The following is a 23,099-nucleotide window of genomic DNA, read 5'->3' on the forward strand; positions in this document are numbered from 1 at the left end:
AGATCCAGTGCCTGCCATGACAGGCTGCAACCGCCACCCTCCCCAGGACTGGGTAAGTGACCAGTTTCAGACAAATAGCAGAAATATTTTCTCCAGTCCCAGAGTTAAGTACCTTTTCACTGCAGCTTATCATGCCAGCCTAAGCAGGCACACTAAAGCTCAGGTCTTTCGATGACACTGCTTTGATCATTAAAATATACAGATTAAACCTGTGTGTCACCATGTATCCAAAGCACATTGCATCTGCCTTCCAGCCAAGGCAGCGAGGATAATTAACTTGAAAATATGTTTCAGGAGCAGTTAAACGAGAAGAAAATACAAATCAATATTGTTCCGGGGCAGTAGGACTGATCAATAAGCTAATCTTTGAGTCTGTAAAACCTTCTGTACCCCTGAAAAGCTTGAGTGCAAAGCCTTGCACTCCCTCTCCCCTAGAATATTGTAAGCTGGTCTGCATTTTGGTATCTTACTGACAACTATTTTTGACAGGAGATGAGCTCCCGGGAGGCACACAAGACTGTGTAGGGGCTCCTAACGATCTCACTAATGAGACTTATTTTGAAATGCATATTTGCTGGCGTAATGTATACAGCAAGAAAATCCAACAGACTGTTAGCTGTAGGGCACTGATGATTCTATTGCATGAATTATAGTACTTTTTATCGGGCTAAGACATTTTAATGCCCAAGGGGGCCTAAGTGCCTTGGTGGATAGAGTCAGATGGCAGTCAAGCACGAGGAAGAATTATAGAATTGGAAGGGGTCTCGGCAGTCATCTGGACCAACCTCCTGCTCAGTGCAGGATCTGCAAAGCAGGATGCAAGCTTCTTTTCAGCAAAAAAAACCCCACCCCACTGCTTCCCATAGCAGAAAGTTCCACTGCTGAACAGATTTTACTGTCCTACTTTAAAAAAAAATTAAAATCTGATTCCCCACAATTGCCACCCGTTGCTTCCAGTTCTGCTTTCTGGAGCAAGAGAGAACAAGTCTGCTCCATCTTCTGCATGACAACCCCCTGAGATATCTGAAAATCAAACTTCCCCAGAGTGACAGTAGGCAACAGATCTGGAAGCTGTATATAAGACACCCACCCCAGACTGGCCCTCTGGTGTCACCCGGCTACTTCTTTGACTATCACAGGTTCTTAAAAATATCCCTAAAAGCATTCATTTTTATTAGTAAGAGTGGGCCTGAACTGAACCGTTATATTAATGTGGGAACAATCCTAATTGGTAATGAAGGAAATCCTTCTCCATTAACTGAAGGCATAATATACCATTCTACAGATTGATCACCTGTAAAAAGCCAAGAAGGAAATGGATATTCCACAGGGCAGACAGAGGAGAACAAACACAAGGCCAAAGTTGACGAAAGCTTCAGTGGTTGCCAGTTAAATTTAAAGGCTCGATTCAAGATATAAACAGCCTACATAAGCAAAACTGAAAAGGTATTTTGTTCCATATGAACCCTTCTGTACTCTGAGATCTCCTGTGGAAGTCTTGTTCCAGAAGCGCTGTTTCACATACAGTGGTGCCTCGCAAGACGAAAAGAATCCGTTCCGCGAGTCTCTTCGTCTTGCGGTTTTTTCGTCTTGCAAAGCAAGCCCATTAGCGGCTTAGCGGATTAGCGCTATTAAAGGCTTAGCGGGCTTAGCGGATCAGCTGATAAGCGGTTTAGCGGCTTAGCGGATCAGCGGCTTAGCAGATCAGCTGTTAAGCGGCTTAGTGGCTTAGGATCAGCTGATAAGCAGCTTAGTGGCTTGGGAAAAAGGGGGGGGGAACCCCGCAGGAACTCGCAAGACATTTTCGTCTTGTGAAGCAAGCCCATAGGAAATTCGTTTTGCGAAGCACCTCCAAAACGGAAAACCCTTTCGTCTAGCGGGTTTTCCATCTTGCGAGGCATTCGTCTTGCGGGGCACCACTGTATTTTCTGAATCTTAAGGTAAAGGGACCCCTGACCATTAGGTCCAGTCGTGACCGATTCTGGGGTTGCGGCACTCATCTCGCTTTACTGGCTGAGGGAGCCGGCGTACAGCTTCCGGGTAATGTGGCCAGCATGACTAAGCAGCTTCTGGCGAACCAGAGCAGCGCACAGAAACACCGTTTACATTCCCGCCGGTGTAGTACCTATTTATCTACTTGCACTTTGACGTGCTTTCGAACTTCTAGGTGCTTTCGAACTGCTAGGTTGGCAGGAGCAGGGACCAAGTGACGGGAGCTCACCCCGTCGCGGGGATTCGAACCGCTGACCTTCTGATCGGCAAGTCCTAGGCTCTGTGGCTTAACCCACAGCGCCACCTGCATCCCTTTCTGAATCTTACCTACAAAGAAAATGACTATTTCACTGGTGTTATCCTCCATGTGGACACCCCCGGCACCAAAATGAAGCATAATCTAGAGATCTGAAGCTTCCATTTAAAAAAAAAAAGTTTCTAGCATTTCTATAATCCGAGATAGGAGCCAAATGTGCTGGCCCTCATTTTTTGGGGTGATAAATTATCTTGAAGCCCTGTTGCAGTGTTTTACTTTGCCTGCCCCCCTGGAAAAATTCCTGAAGTTGCTAACACTCATGGAGCTCCTGTACTATGAAGCAGGAGGGGGAAATGTCCTGTGTCATCTTTGGATCCAGACCACAAGGGTAGAGGCTCCCTCCCTGGACCCAAGTTGTTCAGGCCCTATATATGAAATTGTTTTATATATGTTTTTATTGTCAATGTCTTTTTTGTTAATTTACTTCCAATATATTTTATAGGAAATGATTCATAAACAAACAAACCTTAGGCTGGCTGAATCTGAACAGCTATGGCAATTCTCTACTTCTTCTTATGGAATGCTACTACAGTCGTACCTTGGATCCGAATGTCTTGCGAGTCGAACGTTTTGGCTCCCGAACGCCACAAACCCGGAAGTGAGTGTTCCGCTTTGCGAACGTTCTTTGGAACCCCAACATCCGACACGGCTTCCGATTGGCTGCAGGAGCTTCCTGCAGCCAATTGGAAGTTGCGCCTTGGTTTCCAAACATTTTGGAAGTCGAACGGACTTCCAGAACGGCTTCCATTTGACTTCCGAGGTACCACTGTATTTCTTTTATCACTTTTGCATCCTGCCGCTTCTTCGGTCCTTACTGAGGTTACTTGGAAGTAAATCTCATCAAACTCAGTGAGGCTTGTTTCCTAGTGAACATACATAGGTATGGGCTGAAAGTCCATCCTCTGCCCTGCCTCACCCAAACATCCCACCCTGGCTTTGCAGGATATTCTCTGCAATAACATATTTCAGTTCAGGGAAGTCAGAGTGCAGAGGTTCCTGCAGTGACCTGTATGACAGTGTAATTAAATTTAGTAGGTATCAGTGATAAGGACGTAGAAATATGCTTTTGAAGTGGGAGTGATATTTGAGGTGGAAATATAAAATGCCAGACTCTGGGGAAGATTAGGAATGCGCTGCATGTTATATATAGTCATAGCTGCATGCTGTGAACCATTGCTTTTACAAGCAATGCAAAATTGGATGTGTCAGTCAGTAGGTTTTGCCACATTACTCTCTCCAGCCTCAACCCCTTACAGTGCCCTTAAGCCCCCATCCATAACAGGCTTGGCACGGATTCAGGTTTGCATATGGTCCCATCGACCATAATAACAATGATGTCGTGGGAAAAACCAGTTGCACAGCTATTTTCTTAATGTCAGACTAGAAAAGTTACGTTGCGCCTTGTCAGCTTGACGCTGGATATAATTATGAATGGAGGTCATAAATGCGTTACGTATTTAGACCTTCATTTGGCTTTTAAAGTCATAGATTGCCAAATGCCCTTCCGAATGTTTGATAACCACTGTCAGCATTTGTTTGAAGGAGGCAAAATAATTTATGGTGACCTTTCTTTGGGCAGCTTGAAATAAGCAGCCAAATTGGTGCAAGAAGACAGACTTGCACATGGGTTTTGGTAGGCCCGCTGTGTCCAGATTATGCATTCCTTTATTTTATGTGGTAACTTATAGCCTGTCCTTCCCTGGATACTCCCAGGGCAGGTTACATAAAATATCACAGTATACCATTCATTAAGAAGATCAAACCTATCCATTCTGAAGGAAATCAGCCCTGAGTGCTCACTGGAAGGACAGATCCTGAAGCTGAGGCTCCAATACTTTGGCCACCTCATGAGAAGAGAAGACTCCCTGGAAAAGACCCTGATGTTGGGAAAGATGGAGGGCACAAGGAGAAGGGGACGACAGAGCACAAGATGGTTGGACAGTGTTCTCGAAGCTACCAGCATGAGTTTGACCAAACTGCGGGAGGCAGTGGAAGACAGGAGTGCCTGGCGTGCTCTGGTCCATGGGTCGGACACGACTAAACGACTAAACAACAACAACAATACCATTCATTCAGGGGAAACCACAAAGCTAAACGAAGTCACAAGAGCAGCAAAGTAGGATTGCACTAATGTAGCACAAGAGAAAACATCCACTCATCTAAAAGCTTGGATATAGAGCTGTGTCTTGGTGCGGTGCTGAAAACTGTACAATGTTGGTACAAGATGCATCTCAGAGGGAAGAAATTCCACAACCTGAGAGGGCCACCGCAAAGAAGGCCATCTCATGTGCAGTCAGTCACCCCTCTGAAAGAAGGTGTGGTAGTTTCTGCCAAACCCCTACAGGCAGGGCAGCGCCTGCCATCTTAAAGGCTCAGTCCTTAAGTGAAGGCCAGCTGAACCTCAGGGGGCGTGGAATTCAAGGATCTCCATTAAAGGATCTCCATGATCGAGCTGGAGTATAAGAGATCAGATGGTCCCAAGTTGTTTAGGGCTTTGTGAATTAACACAAGAACCTTGAGCCTGGCCCGGTAGAGAATCAGCTCTGCCAGCAATGGCCAGTAATCTGGTGCGCAGTGCATTTTGTACTAGTTGCAACTCCCAGACCAGGTGCAAGGGCAGCCCCACATAAAGCGTGTTACAGTAATCAAGCCTTGAGATTAGCAATGCAGAGACCACAAAAACAACACTGGTTTCTTGATGACACGACGCCCAGGTGTTGGTAAGCCAACTGACACATAACATGTGCTAAAAATCCTTTGTCTTAGTTCGGTTCACAAGCAATAGTGTTGCAACTCTTCACAGAATTGTAGATTTGGAAGGGACCACAAGGGTCATCTAGTCCAACTCGCTGCAATGCAGGGATCTTTTTGCCCAACATGGGGCTCGAACCCATGTCCTTGAGATTAAGAATCTCATGCTCTACCGACTGAGCTATTCCTGATTGCAACTTCAAGATAGCTGGTTGTACAAAGGAAATAAACCCAGAGTAAAGGGCTGGATGTACCAGTGGTATAATTTCATGAGAAGTGGCCCCTATCCTGAGAACGTTAGGCTGTGTACACATTCAAAGCACAAAGAATCCTGGGAACTGCAGTTTGCTAAGGGTGCTGGGAATTGTGGCTCTGCGAGATGAAAACTACAGTTCCCAGCATTCTTTGAGGAAAGGTGCTTTAAATGTATGGTGTGTAGACAGCCATAGTTGCAGCTAACCTGCACCATTGATTTCTATGGGATTTAACTGGATTAAGGGCTTCCTTGGCTATCATAATTCTTCATTTCCCTTACCTCTTTAGCTATGTTCCCAATTTGTTAAAGTGGTTGGTTCTCTAGCAGGAAGTCAGAATTCAATTCCTCTTCAGACTATGAATCTTTTTTGTGCTCCTTTCCCAATACTGGCTGAATGTGGTCCAGTTTAGATGCTATTGATAATGTAAAGAACCAGCAATTTAGAACGGGAAATTAGCATGTTGCTTTCAGCCAGCAGTGCTCAAAGGGTGTGACAAGAGAGGATGGCAAACATGGCGGGAAGATTCAAGAGCAATCAAAGAAACATTTAAACATTTCAGTGTAGTGTGGATATACAACCAGAAACAGCATCCATGCTTCTCTTCAAGAGCATTGGCTATCCTTCTACAGTATATGCTCTACAAACATTGTTATGTACTAAGCTTGGATCCTAGAACAATAGGCAGGTAGGATCCTATAATGCAGCAACCCGATTGGCCTGCAGGAGCAGCCCAATCAGGCCCAGGAGGAAGTTAATCAGCCTATTAGGCAGGTAGGATCCTAGAATGCAACAACTGATTGGCCTGCGGGAGCAGCCCAATCAGGCTCGAGGAGGGAAGCAGAATCAGCCAATCAGACGGGACCCATTGTGTAAATAATGTATATAAAGCCAGAGGGGAAATTCACTCACTGTTTTAAGAGCTGCAGTAAGGAACATGAAATCACAATGCGACTCTGAGTATATTTCAGACATATTGTTGTGAAGAGGGATCTTCAACTCTGACAAATATGAAAGATCAGAAAAGAGAAAGTCTTCTTTGTATTGATGAGGAGATGAGTTTGATTGGCTCAGATGTGACCTAATATAAACGAGATTACCCAGCAAAAGCAAGCTCATACCTCTCATTGAGTTTATATACATACATAAGGTACACTTTTACAATTATATTTTGGGAATGATTCATGTTCTTATGTATCCACATTATAACTTCTGGATGTCCCATGATCATATTATAAAGTACAGTGGAACCTCGGGTTACATTACCCTTGGGTAATATAAACTTCGGGTTGCGAAAGTGGCAAACCCGGAAGTGTTTCACTGCTTGTGCATGTAGAGAAGCAGTCTCTCCAGTTGCAAAAACTTTGGGATATGGCCGGACCTCCAGAACGGATTCCGTTCGCAACCGGAGGCACCACTGTAGTTGTGTTCTATGTTATAAACCAAGCAATGCTAGGAGTTGTTTCTTTCTTCTTCTTTTTAAAGGAGTGGCGTGAGGAAATTTTTATTCTGAAAGTATGGCCCAGAGGGAAAATGTTTGCGACCCACTGCTTTAAGCATAGGTTCTTGGGGTTTCATTCATCAGTTCCTGATAATTGATTTGGTAGCTGTCTCAATGACAAATGCTCTCACTTTAAGTTTCTATACATGTCTAGTCATCCTGAAGGCAGAGGGATAATATAGATTCTGTTCTGCATCCTCCCTTGGCAATATAAATCATCTGCCCTTTATTTTTACGATAAAAAGGAATGTTTAGTGCATCCAGATACAAAAAACATGAGAACTGAAGAAAACATAGGAGCCTAGAGGCCACGGGGGCTTTGGTCCCCACAATAAAATATTTGAGGGGACTGGGCCCCCACAAAGTTGATGGGCATTCCCATTCACATAGAGTGTGTGTGTGTGTGTGTGTTTGTGTGTGTGTGTGTGTGTGTGTGTGTACTGCATCATGTGATTGATTATGTGGGATGGGGCTTACCTGGGCCCCCACAATATTTTATTCAAGTTGACACCCCTGGAAGAAAACATAGAAGAGCCTAATATAATAGGAAATATATAAGAAATATAATTTTTCCTCCCAATTTTATTTGTGATCATATTTTTTTCCCTTTCAAAACAAATTCCTGAAACATATTAGAGGGGGAAATTCCTCCAGATCTCAAGCATCAGCTTCTTAACACTAGAAATTACAGAAGCCACTGAGGTGTTTACACTTTGAACTTTTGACTGGTGGCAAAATCAACCTTCTACTGTAACCTTCAGCCATGGGAAATTATAGACATATTGCAATTCAAATCATTCCGTGTATACCTCTTTTTTCATGAGTCTTGCAGGGAAATATCCATGCTGAAGCATATTTGTAGGCTTTGAAGGAATATGCCCTGATTGGATAAAAAGTAAATTACGGTAAGTGAAGCAGTTTTAATGAGAAAAGAACGTATATCTGGAAATGGAAAATAGGTATGATAATTGTACTGGGCCACAGCCATTGGATCATTGAAGTGAGCATTAACTTACTCTGTTTGGTCCTCTTAAAACCATCTATACTGCATTATTCAGAAATGTCACAGAGCTAATTCAAACACACATGTTCATCTCATGATAACTGCAACACAGGCCTCATCTGCACCATATATTTAAAGCATTATCTTACCATTTTAACTGTCATGGATTCCCCCAAAGAATAATGGGAACTGTAGTTTTTTTTTTAAAAGGGGTGATGGCAGTTGTTAGGAAACCCTTTTCCCCTCTACAATTCTCAGTCTCTGGAAAGGGGGGTTGTTAACTCATTTTCTGATCTGAGGTGAATAGTGATTTCTTAACAACTCTCAGCACCCCCAAAAACCTACAGTTCACAGGATTCTTTGGGGCAAACCATAGCTGTTTCAAGTGGCATAGTAATGCTTTAAAAGTGTGGCTGTGACACGAGAATAATGGCTTGCATGTGTAATTGGGCCATTGCAAGTCAAACACTTCACAAACTTTTCATATCACCTGTCAGAGCTGCTTGAAGATCCTAGCTCACAGAGGATCACGCTAGCCAGCGATCATTAAGTAAAAGTCTTTATTGAGTTACAGTTTCCATTCTCACGCTGCTGCGCGCAACTCTACGTCTAGTAGCTAGATCGGCGAGGCTCCGTCTGAGTCTCCGCCCCGTGTGCACCAACTTAATATCCTAGCTCGGCTCCACCTTTTCCGCCTGACTGTCCTCCTCTGGGTCCCTCTACCCCCCGGGGTCTCTTCCTTCCGGGATTCTTCTGACGCTGACCCCCCGGACCCTCCTGTCTCCTTGCGCCGGGCTTTAGGACCTGGCTCCCTTTCCGGGCTGCTTACTGCGCCACCTTCCTCTGCATTTGAACTTGGCGCGCGCGCCCAACCTTCCACTTTCCGCTTAACCGTTTCTTCGCTCCCCGATGGAGGTGTGGCCACTCCTGACTCGTGCCCTCCCTCCTGTGGTGAGCTGCCAGTGCTTGCCCCCTGGCTCCTTTCCTCTTCCCTGCTCTCTGGCGGTGACGCTGGTCCCGATTTCCAACTGCTCTCCTCTGAGTCCCCTCTGGCTCTATCTTCCTGGGGTGCCCCCCTAGACTCCCCCCTTGCCCTGGCCACTGGTGCTCCTTTCTGTGAATCCTCTGATTCACTGGAAAGACTCGGAGATCTCGGGTCGTCGTCATCACTCATCTTTTCTTCTGCCTCCTCCCCTTCGCTCTCTGTTTCCTCCCTTGCCCTTGCCTCTGCTCCTAAACCCCTGACATCACCCAATGTCACTTTGAGGGACGCAGGTGGCGCTGTGGGTTAAACCACAGAGCCTAGGACTTGCCGATCAGAAGGTTGGCAGCTCGAATCCCCGAGACGGGGTGAGCTCCCGTTGCTCGGTCCCAGCTCCTGCCAACCTAGCAGTTCGAAAGCACATCAAAGTGCAAGTAGATAAATAGGTACCGCTCCGGCAGGAAGGTAAAGGGCGTTTCCGTGTGCTGCTCTGGTTCGCCAGAAGCAGCTTTGTCATGCTGGCCACATGACCCGGAAGCTGTCTGCAGACAAACGCCAGCTCCCTCGGCCTATAAAGTGAGATGAGAGCACAACCCCAGAGTCAGTCACGACTGGACCTAATGGTCAGGGGTACCTTTACCTTTACTTTAATGTCACTTCAAAAGCAGTACATGTAAAGGGTTCACGCCTAACTGCCAATCATCAAGTTCTAAGCAATCAAGTGAGAAGAAACCAATTCTTCTCCAGTTTTGCAAAAGCTGTGTTAAGCAGAAAGATAATCTTCCCAATGACAGTAGTCAATGTTACTACTTTTTTATGTAATTAGTAATTATATGTTTTATTCTCAATTTTATTTTCCCCATTTATTTTATGAGATAGATAGATGCTACTTCTTTTTTTCACCTTCTCATCTCTTTCGTTACCTGTTTGCAAATCAAACTTTGAAAGGAATAAAAATGAGGTGGAAATCAAGCAATGCATATGTGAGCCAGCCCAGTTTTCTCACTGGTGTATTCTGATTAATCGTTTTTAAAACTGCAGAGGTAGTTTTCTAAGATGGCTGTTGCTCAATGGTAGAGCCTATGCTTTGTCTGGAGAAGATCCCAGATTAAAACTCTGCAATCTCCACATAGGGCTGAAAACAGTGATGCAGAGGAATGAGCATAACTGCAGGAAATTTTCCAGATCAGGAGCAAATATGTCATCTGCCGGAGCGCTGGGGTAACAGGCAGACTCTCCTTGCTTTGGCAAGTGAATGAATTGATAACAGAGCTTTAAAGATAGCCCTGGTGTAAGGTTGAGCTACATGGACCAACGGTCTGACTCAGTCTTTGGTGTTTCTGTGCTTGGTTCCTGCAATGTATAGGTCCTCCCTCCATCACTTATGCATCAATGTCAAAATGATTTGTATTTGTAGAGGTGATACAGCTCTTGCTGTGCATGCAAAATGGCCTGGATTCAATCCTTGCCATCTCTAGGTAGAGATGGGAGAGTCCTGTCTGAAACCCTGGAAAGCTGCTCTTGCTAGTCATTGTAGACAATGTTGTTGTTTAGTCGTGCCCGACTCTTCATGACCCCATGGACCAGAGCACGCCAGGCACTCCTGTCTTCCACTGCCTCCCGCAGTTTGGTCAAACTCATGCTGGTAGCTTCGAGAACACTGTCCAACCATCTCGTCCTCTGTCGTCCCCTTCTCCTTGTGCCCTCCATCTTTCCCAACATCAGGGTCTTTTCCAGGGAGTCTTCTCTTCTCATGAGGTGGCCAAAGTATTGGAGCCTCAGCTTCAGGATCTGTCCTTCCAGTGAGCACTCAGGGCTGATTTCCTTAAGAATGGAGAGGTTTGATCTTCTTGCAGTCCATGGGACTCTCAAGAGTCTCCTCCAGCATTGTCATTGTAGACAATATACGGGGCAAAAAGGACCCAATATCTAACTCTGATATAAAGCAGATTCCTCCATAGCAGGGAAAGAAATAATATACATTCACCATGACTTGGATTTGGCATCCAGCACAAAGTGAGTTGCCCTGATCTAGTAATGAACATCCAGGTTTTGTCTGCAAGAGGGTGATCCTTGAGGACTGAGTTGGGACTTACATTGTTTTTACCCTTGTCATCTCTTTGAGGGGAAAGAACAGCACTCCCACCTCCATTCTATTAGACAATAGATTCTCTGGTGGATCATAAGCAGGCAAGCAATTTCAAAATGTATGTACGGATCTGGAGACCAGAGGGACAGTGTTTCCATTTTGAGTTTTTGCACGCAGGTCATTAAAGGGTTACAGTAAAATGCAAAACTAAACCTAACTTGCTCTTAAATGATGGCATCTTTTTCCTCCAAAAAAACTCTCATTTGAGGCACCGAATGGATTTGGTAACGCCTGATAAATTGCAATCCTATTTTTTGCGCAAGCACAAGCCATTAGTATTCAGATTCATTATCTCTACGGCAACTTTTCCTTACTTCCCATTCATTACTGCCCCTGAGAACATAATGGAGCTGTTTGGGCAGAGCTGGGTCCCAAATTCATTCTGTGCTGACACATTATTTGTGGGCACAGTTTCACCATAAATTACCAACAGCAGACAGAAATTGCCGAGCCAGGGCTTCAGACTCCCTAGTGCTAAATCCATCAGGATGAACAGATTGTAAACTGCCCATTGCAAATATGATATGCAGCAATTTAACATCCCGTTAATACTTCATAACGCCAATCCCTTCCATTTATATGGCTTTTCCCTCCAGAAGATTTGGAAATTGCTTCTCTCATTGCTATATGCCATGCCTAGCAGTTCAGATTTAATAAGAAGAGCGGCAAATACATATTTTAAAGAATGCTTAAGTCTGAAATGGACATAGTCATTAAAATAAATCTGCACAGGCAAGTTTGAAATGGTTGTTTCTGCATTTTCATTTTTCTTACAAAAACACTGGGGGAAATCACTGATCACCCATATCCATATTTGGTTCTTCACATGTGGTTTCACGTGATTCTTTACCCACTTACCTGGAAGTAAGCACAACTGAACTCAATAGGATTTGCTTTGGAGTAGACATGCTTGGAAGGGGCTGCATACATTTTGGTATAGGCCACAGTTTTGGACATTATTTCATACGTACCATCTAAGGGCCTTAAGAGCAGATGATTTTTGATGAGCGTTTATCTTAGAACAGCAGACTAGCAAGGCAGGGCTTTTTTCCAGCCAGAACTCTCTGGAACTCATTTCTGGCACCTCTCAGGTGGGTGCTATTGCCATTATAAGAGAACAAGGGAGGTGTTCATAGTGAGTTCCAGCACCTCTTTTTCTAGAAAAACAGCACTGTGGCAAGGCATATAATAAATCATCTTCTTTCTTCTCTGGCAATCACTCGTAGCCAAGTAAGATGGTCTTCCATGAACACAGTCTTAACGGTGTGTCTGTAAGTGACTGTGGAGGCCAATTCTGGATCCACACATCCTTCCACAGTGAATTGGTGCTGGCTTCAGGATTGTGGAGACACTTTGGCAAGCCTGTTTTGCAGGGAGGTATTGCCCTGGGAGAAGCAGGATGTGCAAACTGTATTTGTTCAGTTCACCCTGTAACCTATCGTCCGTTTCTTTTCTCTCTAGACTCCATCTGCATTATTTAAGTGACTCTGCTTACAAGTTCAGGGGGCGGAACTGCCTGTCAGCTGCCTCCTTCTTAGTCTCAGGGTTGTCCTTGAAGAACTCAGCGAGGAGAAAAGGGATTGGGACAAATCTAGAAATAATTAGCTCTGTCTGTCATTGGCTCAGGCTTCACATAGTGTTGTGACCCGTCCCCCCCTTCTGCCCCACCACTGGAATCCTTGATAAAGACTATTTTTAAACTGTATATAAATGCTGCCAAGATGACCTGAAAAGCTGGGACAATCCCTGAACATTGTACATTGAAGAGCTGCAGCTCAGAAGATTTTATTGAAATGCAGCGAAAGGCAACTTCTTAGACCAGTTTTAGTCAAACCTACAAAAGCACAATTCTCTGTCCTTGTGTTTTATTTTTTATATGGTGCATTCCTAGCTACACTCACTAAGGAGTAAGTCTCATTGAACAGAATAGACATGTATAGGATAGGTCTATGAGTATTCTAAATGTTGCCCTCTTTTTATGCTCAGGGTTGATTTCATTTTTTAAAAGAAATTTTTAATGTTTGTTGTTATGTTTTTATATGTGTTGGAAGCAGCCCAGAGTGGCTGGGGCTATCCAGCCAGATGTGCGGAGTATAAATAATCGCATATTATTATTATTATTATTATTACACCAGAAACACTGGGTTTCAAGAACAGTTATCTCTTACTGATCAATACTATGCAGTCCCTTCAAAGCATCACTAAGATTCCTTTTTTTGCTGTTCCTTCCCACTTCCTACAATATGATACTAGCTTCCCTTCCTCCTTTTTACATTTCTCCTCTAGTGCATGGCCCTCTAGACCTCTCTCTTTGGCCCCCCGGGAATCCCCCAGGCCACACCCTGTCCTAAGCCACACCCCTCATCTCATTGCTTTTCTCTTCACCCTCTTTTGCGCGGCTGGAATGTTTCTGTGAACTCTGATCATGATTCTCATTTGCCTGGATGAAGCACAGAGCAGGGTGTGTCTCTCTGTGTAACTAGCACACTGCAATAATAATTAATAATAATTAATAATAATAATAATAATAATAATAATAATAATAATAATAATAATGTTTTATTTGTACGCCGCTCTCCCCTGCCGGAGCCGGGCTCAGGGCAGCTAACATAAAACTAACACAGTATACAAAGAATATAAAAACAGGCAATCAATTAATTAAAATACATCTTAAAATATAGATATAGATGCTATAGATATATCTGCAGTATGCTAGTTACACAGAGAGACATTATATATATATACCAAGACACCAAAACCTGCATATATATATATATATATATATATATATATATATATATATATATATATATATGCAGGTTTTGGTGTCTTCGGGTGTCTTCCCGTGTAAGAGTTGGAGTGTCTAGGCGACGTTTCGACGAGGTCTCACTCGTCATCTTCAGGCTGGTGCTTTCGGCTTCTTGTTACTGGAACAGAGTACTGGAACAGAGTACTGGAACAGAACTTGTTACTGGAACAGAACTTGTTACTTGGCTCTGTTCCAGTAACAAGAAGCCGAAAGCACCAGCCTGAAGATGACGAGTGAGACCTCGTCGAAACGTCGCCTAGACACTCCAACTCTTACACGGGAAGACACCCGAAGACACCAAAACCTGCATTCCTGTACCCGTGAAAATCTACGAAAGCATATATATATATGTGTTGCACCCCCCTGCAATCCCTACACAGATCTGGCTGGCACAGGGCACAAAACCACAGCTCGCCCCTATACACGAAGCCAAGCCAGAGCACAACTAAGTGCAGTACAGCCATCTTCTCAGAAAAACTCTTCACAAGCTCAAGAGGTCAAGACACGAAAGCTTTAGCAACTAATCCACACTTAATGACCCACCTAAGTGGTACTCAGAATATCACTCAAGAAATCACTCAAGATATCCCTCAAGTAATTAAGGAACAAAAGAAGAAAAGGCACACTAACCTGGGAACTTCCTCTCTGCCCAGAACGTTGGAGGCTATACACCACACCCCCTCAACAGTATTTATAGGAACTCAAACACTGAGATCCTGCTCTGTTCCAGTAACAAGAAGCCGAAAGCACCAGCCTGAAGATGACGAGTGAGACCTCGTCGAAACGTCGCCTAGACACCCCAACTCTTACACGGGAAGACACCCGAAGACACCAAAACCTGCATATATATATATATATATATATAAACATTTGTTGTTCCGTCTACTTTTGCCTGCCCACCGGGTTGTAAAAGGTTCACTATCCTGTTTTTTTAGTGTGCACATTATAACTAGGTTCTGCTTAAGAATAACAATGGTTATTAAACGGCATATTTTGATAGCTCAGAAGAGCTGTTTCCTTTCAAATTCTCAGTAGTAAAAAACAGCAAAAACCCTTCCCTGTCCCTACCTCTGTGCTCCACTACCTGCTTATTTCATCTAAGTAAGATTAGATTGCTGCAGTTAGAGTCTAGCAACTTCAAAGCAGCCTGAATTTTTGACAGTGTCCTATTAAGACATGCTGAGAGATTATTCTTTTTAGAAAGCTCTCGAGTCCTTTTCTAGCTTTGATATTCCTTTTGAGACTGATAGAGCAGACAGAAGCTCTTATCTGAATTAAATTGGAATGTTTGGTAGGTAATCCTTCTAGCAAGTCACGGTGTGTGAAAACAACAGCAGGAGTACCCACAGCAAACCCTAACACAAAACGGTTTTTAAGCACCAAGAAAGGTCTTAGACAGGGTTAATCAAAGTAATGCCCTCCAGTTGCTGCTGGGATGCCATGGGGAGTGCCAACTGTTTGGGGCTTGTGAGGAAATTTAGAATTATGAGAAAGCACCATGGGTGCCAGTCACAAGATGGCTGCCGTTGGTGAGTGGCATAGAGCAAAACAGCTGCCCCACCTAAGGGAGCAGAAAAAGGGACAGGACCACAAAATGGTGTATTCTTGGTACGTCATCAACAACAAACTTGAATAAAACTGAAACTCTCTTCTCTCTCACATTATCGCACACACATACCCCAAATCTGCTGCCCTGGCCTCCTTAATCTATTTTTTATCTATTGCATTTATAGACTCCCTTTCCTGCAAGGGAAATAGGAACACACACAAATGGTACAAAATATTATCTGATGGAACCTGGGCTGCTCTTTTTTGCCTACCTTTGGCGTGGATGGGTGTGTGGCTGTCCCAACGCTTCTCAGGTGGTTGGTGTTCCATCGCAGAGCTCATGGTTCTGTGCTCCTTAGCCTGGACTCCTTGACTTCTCTGATTTCATTTCCATTTCTCATTTCTAGTAATAGAGGCAGAGCTAGAAAGTGTGTGTGTGTGTGTGGAACCACAAACTCCTCTCAGCCTTCCCTTCCACTCTACAAATTCACAGCTCTATTGCTGCTATCAACCCTTGCAGCAAGAACCTCTTGGCTGCTCCAAGCAGAGAGCAACAAGAGGTTATTGGCTTGTGGGGTATCCATTAACTTGGGGGGAGGGCTCTGCTGGTTCAAATATTTTATTCTGGGGGCTGAAAGGTTCTCAGCCCCTGGAAGATGGCACCTATGGTCATCAACAGCCACTCCCATGCAGTGCTATTTTTTTTAGAAAAAGAGGGGCTGGAACTCCCTTGTTCTCTTGTAATGGCAGTGGTGCCCACATGAGAGATGCCAGAACTGAGTTCCGGTGAGTTCTGGCTGAAAAAAAGCCCTGCTCCCACAAATGGAAAGGAAAAACATCTACATCAGCCACTGCTACCCTCACTTCCAGAGAGAAATTCTTTACTCCTCTGTTCAGAGCTGATGGGAGAGTGGATGTCTAGTCCTGGCATCCAATGAATATTTTGCGAATCACCTGAGATCATAGTCTGTGAATCGCCTTAAGAAATTACAATTAAGGGCAGTATATACATTTAGTTATTATTATTAATGATGATGAAGAAGAAATGTGGCCACGTTCAGAGTAGGATAGGCCGAGCCAGTATAAACGGGAAAAGAACATAAGAAGTGGTGGAATTTTGAGGAGATATTTACCAAGAAATATACTCTGGCCCATAACTGTCAACTTTCAGATTTGAAAATAAGGGATCAGCAGCCTCACCTGTCCCGGGGACAGTCTACGGGATACCTAACAATCTGCGATAGCAGCGGGAAATGGCATTGGAATAAGAGAATTTCTTGCAAAAAAGGGAAGGTTGACAGCTATGCTCTGGCCTCACCCAATGGCTCAAAGACTTGAGCTGTTGGGTTATTTTTGTATGGATAAAGTTGTATATTTGCAATCTGTTGTAAAATACCTTGACGGTACTTTGATCAAGTCAGAGTATGAATCTTCAAAACAGCTGGATGGATGAATAATCGTCAGCAAGCAGGACATGAGCATAACAGCACTCTTGTGCTCATGACCCCAGCAACTGGTATTCAAGGCAGAGCTTTTTTCCCCAGCTGGAAATCGCTGGAACTCAGTTGCGGCACCTCTCAGGTGGGCATTATTGCCATTGTGAGAGAACAAGGGAGATGTTCATGGTGAGGCTCCATCCGGTACCTCTTTTTCTAGAAAAATAGCACTGATTCAGAACATACTGCCTCTGATACTGGATGAAACATAATCATCATTACTACTTGCCATTATCCTCTATGTATGGTCTGCCACATGCTTGTTTCTGTAGCCCCTGGGAAGCAGGAAAAGCTAATTTGCTGCGTTCTTGATAAAATAGGTTTATTGAGCTCAGGTTATGTTTCGCTTGATAAGTCACACAAGCTGTGTGACCCAGAATGTGCCAAAGCTTCTAATGCCATTCAGATTCGCTGTTGTTACTGGAGCCTCGCTTGGAAAACAACATGAATTAAAGAAGGAAAACCGCAGACAGGACTGTTGCCAATATCATTCGTTACAATTGGAAAAGGAAATGTTAGGTTTCACACCTGAGTTAAAAAACAGCTCGCCCGTTTCATTGGGTGACTCCAGTATACGTAATAAGAACTTCCTTTTCAACATTGTCCATAAACTGTGGGGGTTAGAGCGTGGTGCTGATAACAAGGTTGCAGGTTTGATCGCCATAAAGGACAGCTGCATATTCCTGCATTGCAGGGGGCTGGACTAGATGATCCTCAGGGAACCCTTCCAACTCTTTGGTTCTATAGCGTGGCTGGCACAAAAGAGAGTTTTACTATACAAATCAAGAAAGAGAGGAAAGCTAAGGAACAGTGCAATCCCTCTACATATCTACTCAGAAGTACGCTCCATTGGGTTCTTTACAAAATTTGTGCTACACATATGCTGCACCTAAGTAGTAAAAGTAAAGGGACCCCTGACCATTAGGTCCAGTTGTGACCGATTCTGGGGTTGTGACACTCATCTCGCTTTATTGGCTGAGGGAGCCGGCGTACAACTTCCGGGTCAGGTGGCCAGCATGACTAAGCCGCTTCTGGCAAACCAGAGCAGCGCACGGAAACGCCGTTTACCTTCCCGCCGGAGTGGTACCTATTTATCTACTTGCACTTTGATGTGCTTTCTAACTGCTAGGTTGGCAGGAGCAGGGACCGAGCAATGGGAGCTCACCCCATCGCGGGGTTTCGAACTGCCGACCTTCTGATCGGCAAGTCCTAGACTCTGTCGTTTAACCCACAGCGCCACCCGCGTCCCAGTATGGCTTATCAAATAGCTTTCTGAAACCATCAGTTTCCTAGGAGGAGTAACAAGAATCCAGATGCACTAGTCAATGCCCTCCTGAGTTTCTTTCACCTGGTGGCTTATTTTTCTGCATTTTGCCATGCACAGGTCTGTATAGATCTCTTTCACTCCCTGCCTCAGCTGGCATCTTCCACTTGCTCCATGCATAGCCTCTCCATATTTTTCGACAGAGATGGTGGGGGGTTGTAGTCCAACAATATTTGAAGGGGTACCATGTTGGCTGCCTTTCTTCTAGAAAGGCTCAATTTTTCTACAGCCCCTGCCAGACAGTCTTTTCCACTTCAGTGATTCCATTTGCATGATCTCAGTTTCATATATTTATTAATATAGATTTATTAAAATTTAAAATAATAAGCTACATTATCATCATTTCTGTCATGCCAGTCTCTTCATGAAAATTGCGCCAGGAGCTGGCATTTGCTGTGGAACAAAACCACAGAGCCTAGGACTTGCCGATCAGAAGGTCGGCGGTTTGAATCCCCGCAACGGGGTAAGCTCCCATTGCTCGGTCCCAGCTCCTGCCAACCTAGCAGTTCAAAAGCACGTCAAAGTGCAAGTAGATAAATAGGTACCGCTCTGGTGGGAAGGTAAACGGCGTTTCCGTGCGCTGCTCTGGTTCACCAGAAGCGGCTTAGTCATGTTGGCCACATGACCCGGAAGCCGTCTGCGGACAAACGCCGGCTCCCTCGGCCTATAGAGCGAGATGAGCACCGCAACCCCAGAGTCGGCCACAAGTGGACCTAATGGTCAGGGGTCCCTTTACCTTTAAGCTTCTATCCATAGGCAGGACCTTGTTAGGAAGTATGCAATAATAGTCTGGATGCAAAGAACTCTTTCCTGGCAGCTATACAGGCTCCCCAGGTGAACACCTTCTGTGATCTGCTGCCTTAGACAACCACTTTAAGATCATCAGGTTTAATGACAGTCCCAGAATTCCTGCATATTTGTGAATATTTTAAAATGCCCCCCCCCCTGATATTCAAGCCAAATGACATGTTAAATACAGCAAGAGGTTGAAGCTATAAACTACTGGGACACTCTCCTGCAGAATCCCCTTTAAGATGAGTGGGAGATGAAGATGACCCACACAGCTATCATTAATTTTCAACAGTGTTTCCATGAGATGTGGTCCCAATGGGCTGGAGTCCTAAACAAGTAATGAAAGCAATTCTGAATCTTCTAAATAGCAACAAGCAAACATCTGATTTTAGTAGAAAACAAGGGTTAAACTGGTTTAAGAAAGCAAGATATTCTAAATGAAACATTTAGAGTGAAGTCACTTTACAACTGCACCAGAAATCAGCAGGAATTGTATTTCAGTACCACTTTAGTGGATTAGGCAACTTCAATATTAATTTAACAGATGAAACAAGCAGAAGAGAAAACAGGATTCAGTAAGAGAGCAAGAGAAGAATTCTTAAGAGAAAAAGTGAACACTGAGTCCTAATTAAAATGAATTCTCAAACGGATTTTAGGAGAGTCCTTGTTTTAAGCGAGGTTGGCAAATGGTCACACAGACTGTTGGTTCTTTATATCTGGCTTCCATTAATGCGTCATTCGAAAAATAAAAGTCACAAGATGTGGAAGGAAGTATTCTGAAGTTGGCAAATCCAGTGTTATTTAATGATTAATTCATTTACAACACAATCCTATGCATGTCTACTCAGAAGTAAGTCCCATGAAGTCAAATGGGACTTAACTCTCAACCCAAGAGTGTATAGAATTTCAGCCTAAAACATTTAATACACCACTGCTGTTGTATCAGGAACTTTATTTTGTACACAACTATGCACTGAGAAAACTACATTTAAATGAACTAATTGATTTTAGGTGCGTAAAGGCTGCCTAGCACAAGTAGCTGCACAAAGAGTAATCGGAGATGCATTTTAAGGAATCAAATGGGGACAGCTTGCTCTGCATTTCATTCAGTAGTGTATTACTCATTTTCCCGATGGACAAAGCAGTAGCCCATTACATGCATAATTTAAGCCTTTTCGGAAAAATCTACAGGAAGCCCCGTTTCAAATAAGCAATCTACCGTTTTAAACGATTCTCCTACCATCTCTTTAAAATGTCCCCCAAGGCTTACAACATATTCCTGCACAACCTTTAGTTAAAAGTTCACCTCTATTAAAGCAATCTATTTCCGTCGCTTCTCTTGGTAGTTCTCTCCCTGGATTAACTCAACTCAAAGAGTATTCCACGCCGAATGAGCTCATAGAAACCAAAGAGGATTCTTTGCCGGCATATCACGAACATGCCTAATATTGTAGCAAAACTCTACTTGTGCACTATCAGGGCCTTTTAAAGGGGAGGCACTAGCGGTAATTGCCCCAGATTCACACATGGAGCGGACACATTAATATTACTACTGCTGCACTGTTGCTGACTTTTTAGATGCAACAGATAGCATAGAACTGACATCTCATCAGTTGGGTGGGCCCCTCCAGACCCTTGTAGAGGCCATTGCTTCCATCTGCCCTGTAAGAGTTGCAGAATTATTTGTGCTGGCCATGATGGTATCAACAGGGCCTCCATGACTCTACATGCTGTGATGGGAATGGCCAGAAGCCAGCAAGTTCCAGCTAGGCTCCTGAAGGCAAATGCTCCACCTTGCAAAATCAACCACTTTTGGCTGCAATGGCCACTTCCAGGAAGGCTGGCTCCCCAGATACTACCAGGGCCTGTTTTTGAACTGCAAGCAGCCCATTTCTACCAAAATGGCATCATCATTAGAACCTTGCAACATTAAGAATTTGGCACCTGAGTTAGCTTGCTTTCCTCTTTCCTCCTTGCACCTTTTGTCTTTTGTGCCATGGCCTTTAAGACTGTAAGCAGGTGGGCAGATATTGCATTATTTTTGCTAATTTGTAAGCTGTACTGAGAGCAACTCCAGCTGAGAAATGGGTTATTGTGGTGATCGCACAGGGTTCCCGGATGTTTAACGGTCTACTGATCCCTGTGCCACCACTATGCTCGCTTCCCCGCTGCCACTAACCCGTTACTCTCGGGTAAAACACTGAGTCCAGACAGTTGTTAAAAGTGAACCAAATAAACAAGTTTATTTTATAAACATTAACAAGTTTATGGTTTCTCAGATAATATTCCTGTCAGTGTCTTCAACTTTAGTTTCTTTACCGGCCTATACCTTCCTAGCACCTTCTGACTGATTATCTCAACTGTTTAACTGACTCCTCTCAACAAATTCTCTCACTCTCTCACACCAGACTAGCCCAACCCAGACTTATCCTCTCCGTCTCTTCTAACACCAGACTGTCTTCTCCACAACTCTAACACTAACTCCTAACTTCTCCCCTTGGGTTCCCATCAGTTAGTCATTTTACAATAAGTTAACCCTTTCCTTATGAACCCAGTATGTTATCACACACCTAGGAGGGCAAACGCCACAGTTATAAACAAACTTTCTCTCTCCCAACTCTTGAATCCCACTAAGGAGCTCTATAAATTTAGTGGGAGTGAGTGGAGATCATAAAACAGCTTCAGCATAAGCGAGTGTGTCCTTTTACCATGTCAGCATGAGCAAATCATAGAGTTGGAAGGGACCCCTAGGGTCATCTAGTCCAACCCCCTTCAATGCAGGAATCTCAATTAAAGCATCCATGACAGATGGCCATCCAAGCTCACCTTAAAAACCTCCAAGGAAGCAGAATCCACAACTTATTGATTGTTGCAGCTGCAGACAATGCTAATAACAGCAGTCTATCCCAGTGTTTCCCAACCTTTTTTGGGCAAAGGCACACTTGTTTGATGAAAAAAATCTCGAGGCACACCACCATTACAGCCCCGTGACGTCAGCGCGCAGCGTCACGCCGGGAGGGACGCACGAAAGTGTAACTTTCAATTTTTTTCCCTCCCCCTTGCCGGGGAACCTCCAAGCTTTGGGGGTGGGGGGAGGAGGAGGCAGCAAAGCGAGGGACTGAGGGACCCTAACCCTAACCCTCACCGATCACCCGGGAAAGCATGCGAACGAGGAGCCCCCGTGTCCTGCTCCCGGCAGCGGACGGCACAAAGCGAGGAGGCCTGGACAAGGCAGCACGCTCCCCGCTCTCGCTGCATTGGGGCTTTTCTCCTCCAGGCCGCTTTCGAAGTCCCCTTCTCCGCTCCCAAGAGCCGGAGCCGCTGCTTCCAGGCCCTGTCCGAGCCCCGACTTGTGGCCTCACTTCGAGGAGCGCCTGTTGCTGGGGACGGGGCTGCATCCCCCTCAGCCGCCGCCTCGCTTCCTTCCAGGAGACCCGACGGCTCCCCCTCTCCCGCTCGCCCTCCTGCGCCCGCAGCAGACCGAGACCTCCCCGCCCCCGCCCGGCTCGGCCCTACCTGGGCGCCTCCAAGCCCGGCCGGCTCTGCGTCGCGCTCCACGCCGGGCAGCTGCAGCGGGGGCGCGCGGCGGCCCGGCTGAGCGCGCCCCAGAGCCGCCGCGCCGTCGCTCGCGAGTCCCTCCGAGAGCCCTCGGGACTGACTCCGGAGTCGCGAGGCGGCGCGTCGCCCAGGGAAGGGGCGGCTTCCCACAAGTCCTCCGGGAAGCAAACGCCCTCGCCCGCCTGCCTCCAGGCAACATCTCGCGGCACACCAGGCAACATCTCACGGCACACTAGTGTGCCGCGGAACACCGGTTGGGAAACACTGGTCTATCCAACCATAGTCAAGCCTGCTCACAGATGGAAAACACCTCAAGCCAATATTAATCAATGGTAAAAAAATACTACCACTACTACACCAAGGATCATCTTGAAAAGCTGGTCACAAACCATATGGTCCTGCAGAAAAGATATCACACAAACATTATCTTCTATTATTACATAATATAATTGATTATTCCAAAGACGATGTGGTGGTTAAGTTAGAAGCAAACTCTTTGGTTAAGACAACACATATTTCAAATTTCTTTTATGGCAGCGCTCTGGCAAAAAATCCTTCACAAATTTGTCTGTGCTATGTCGGGGGGGAAATGCTTTCCCTTCCTTCATCACCTTTCAAGAAACT

General features: G+C 44.9%; 2 long non-coding RNA genes across 2 annotated transcripts in view; both read right to left on the minus strand.

Annotated features, from left to right (window-relative positions):
* LOC310686438 overlaps nt 1-23,099 on the minus strand; it is a 425,293-nt gene that overhangs the window by 273,307 nt on the left and 128,887 nt on the right. The window contains exon 2 of the long non-coding RNA XR_014515916.1: nt 5,014-5,235. This is a non-coding gene — a long non-coding RNA (uncharacterized lncRNA). The remainder of the gene's footprint in view (nt 1-5,013; nt 5,236-23,099) is intronic.
* LOC310686454 lies at nt 17,098-21,818 on the minus strand. The gene is made up of 2 exons (XR_014515935.1): nt 18,042-21,818; nt 17,098-17,684 (listed from the first exon to the last, which is right to left on the minus strand). It is a non-coding gene; the product is annotated as an uncharacterized lncRNA (long non-coding RNA).

Source organism: Podarcis liolepis (genome assembly GCF_965112155.1).
Source record: "Podarcis liolepis genome assembly, chromosome: 9".
NCBI lineage: Eukaryota > Metazoa > Chordata > Lepidosauria > Squamata > Lacertidae > Podarcis > Podarcis liolepis.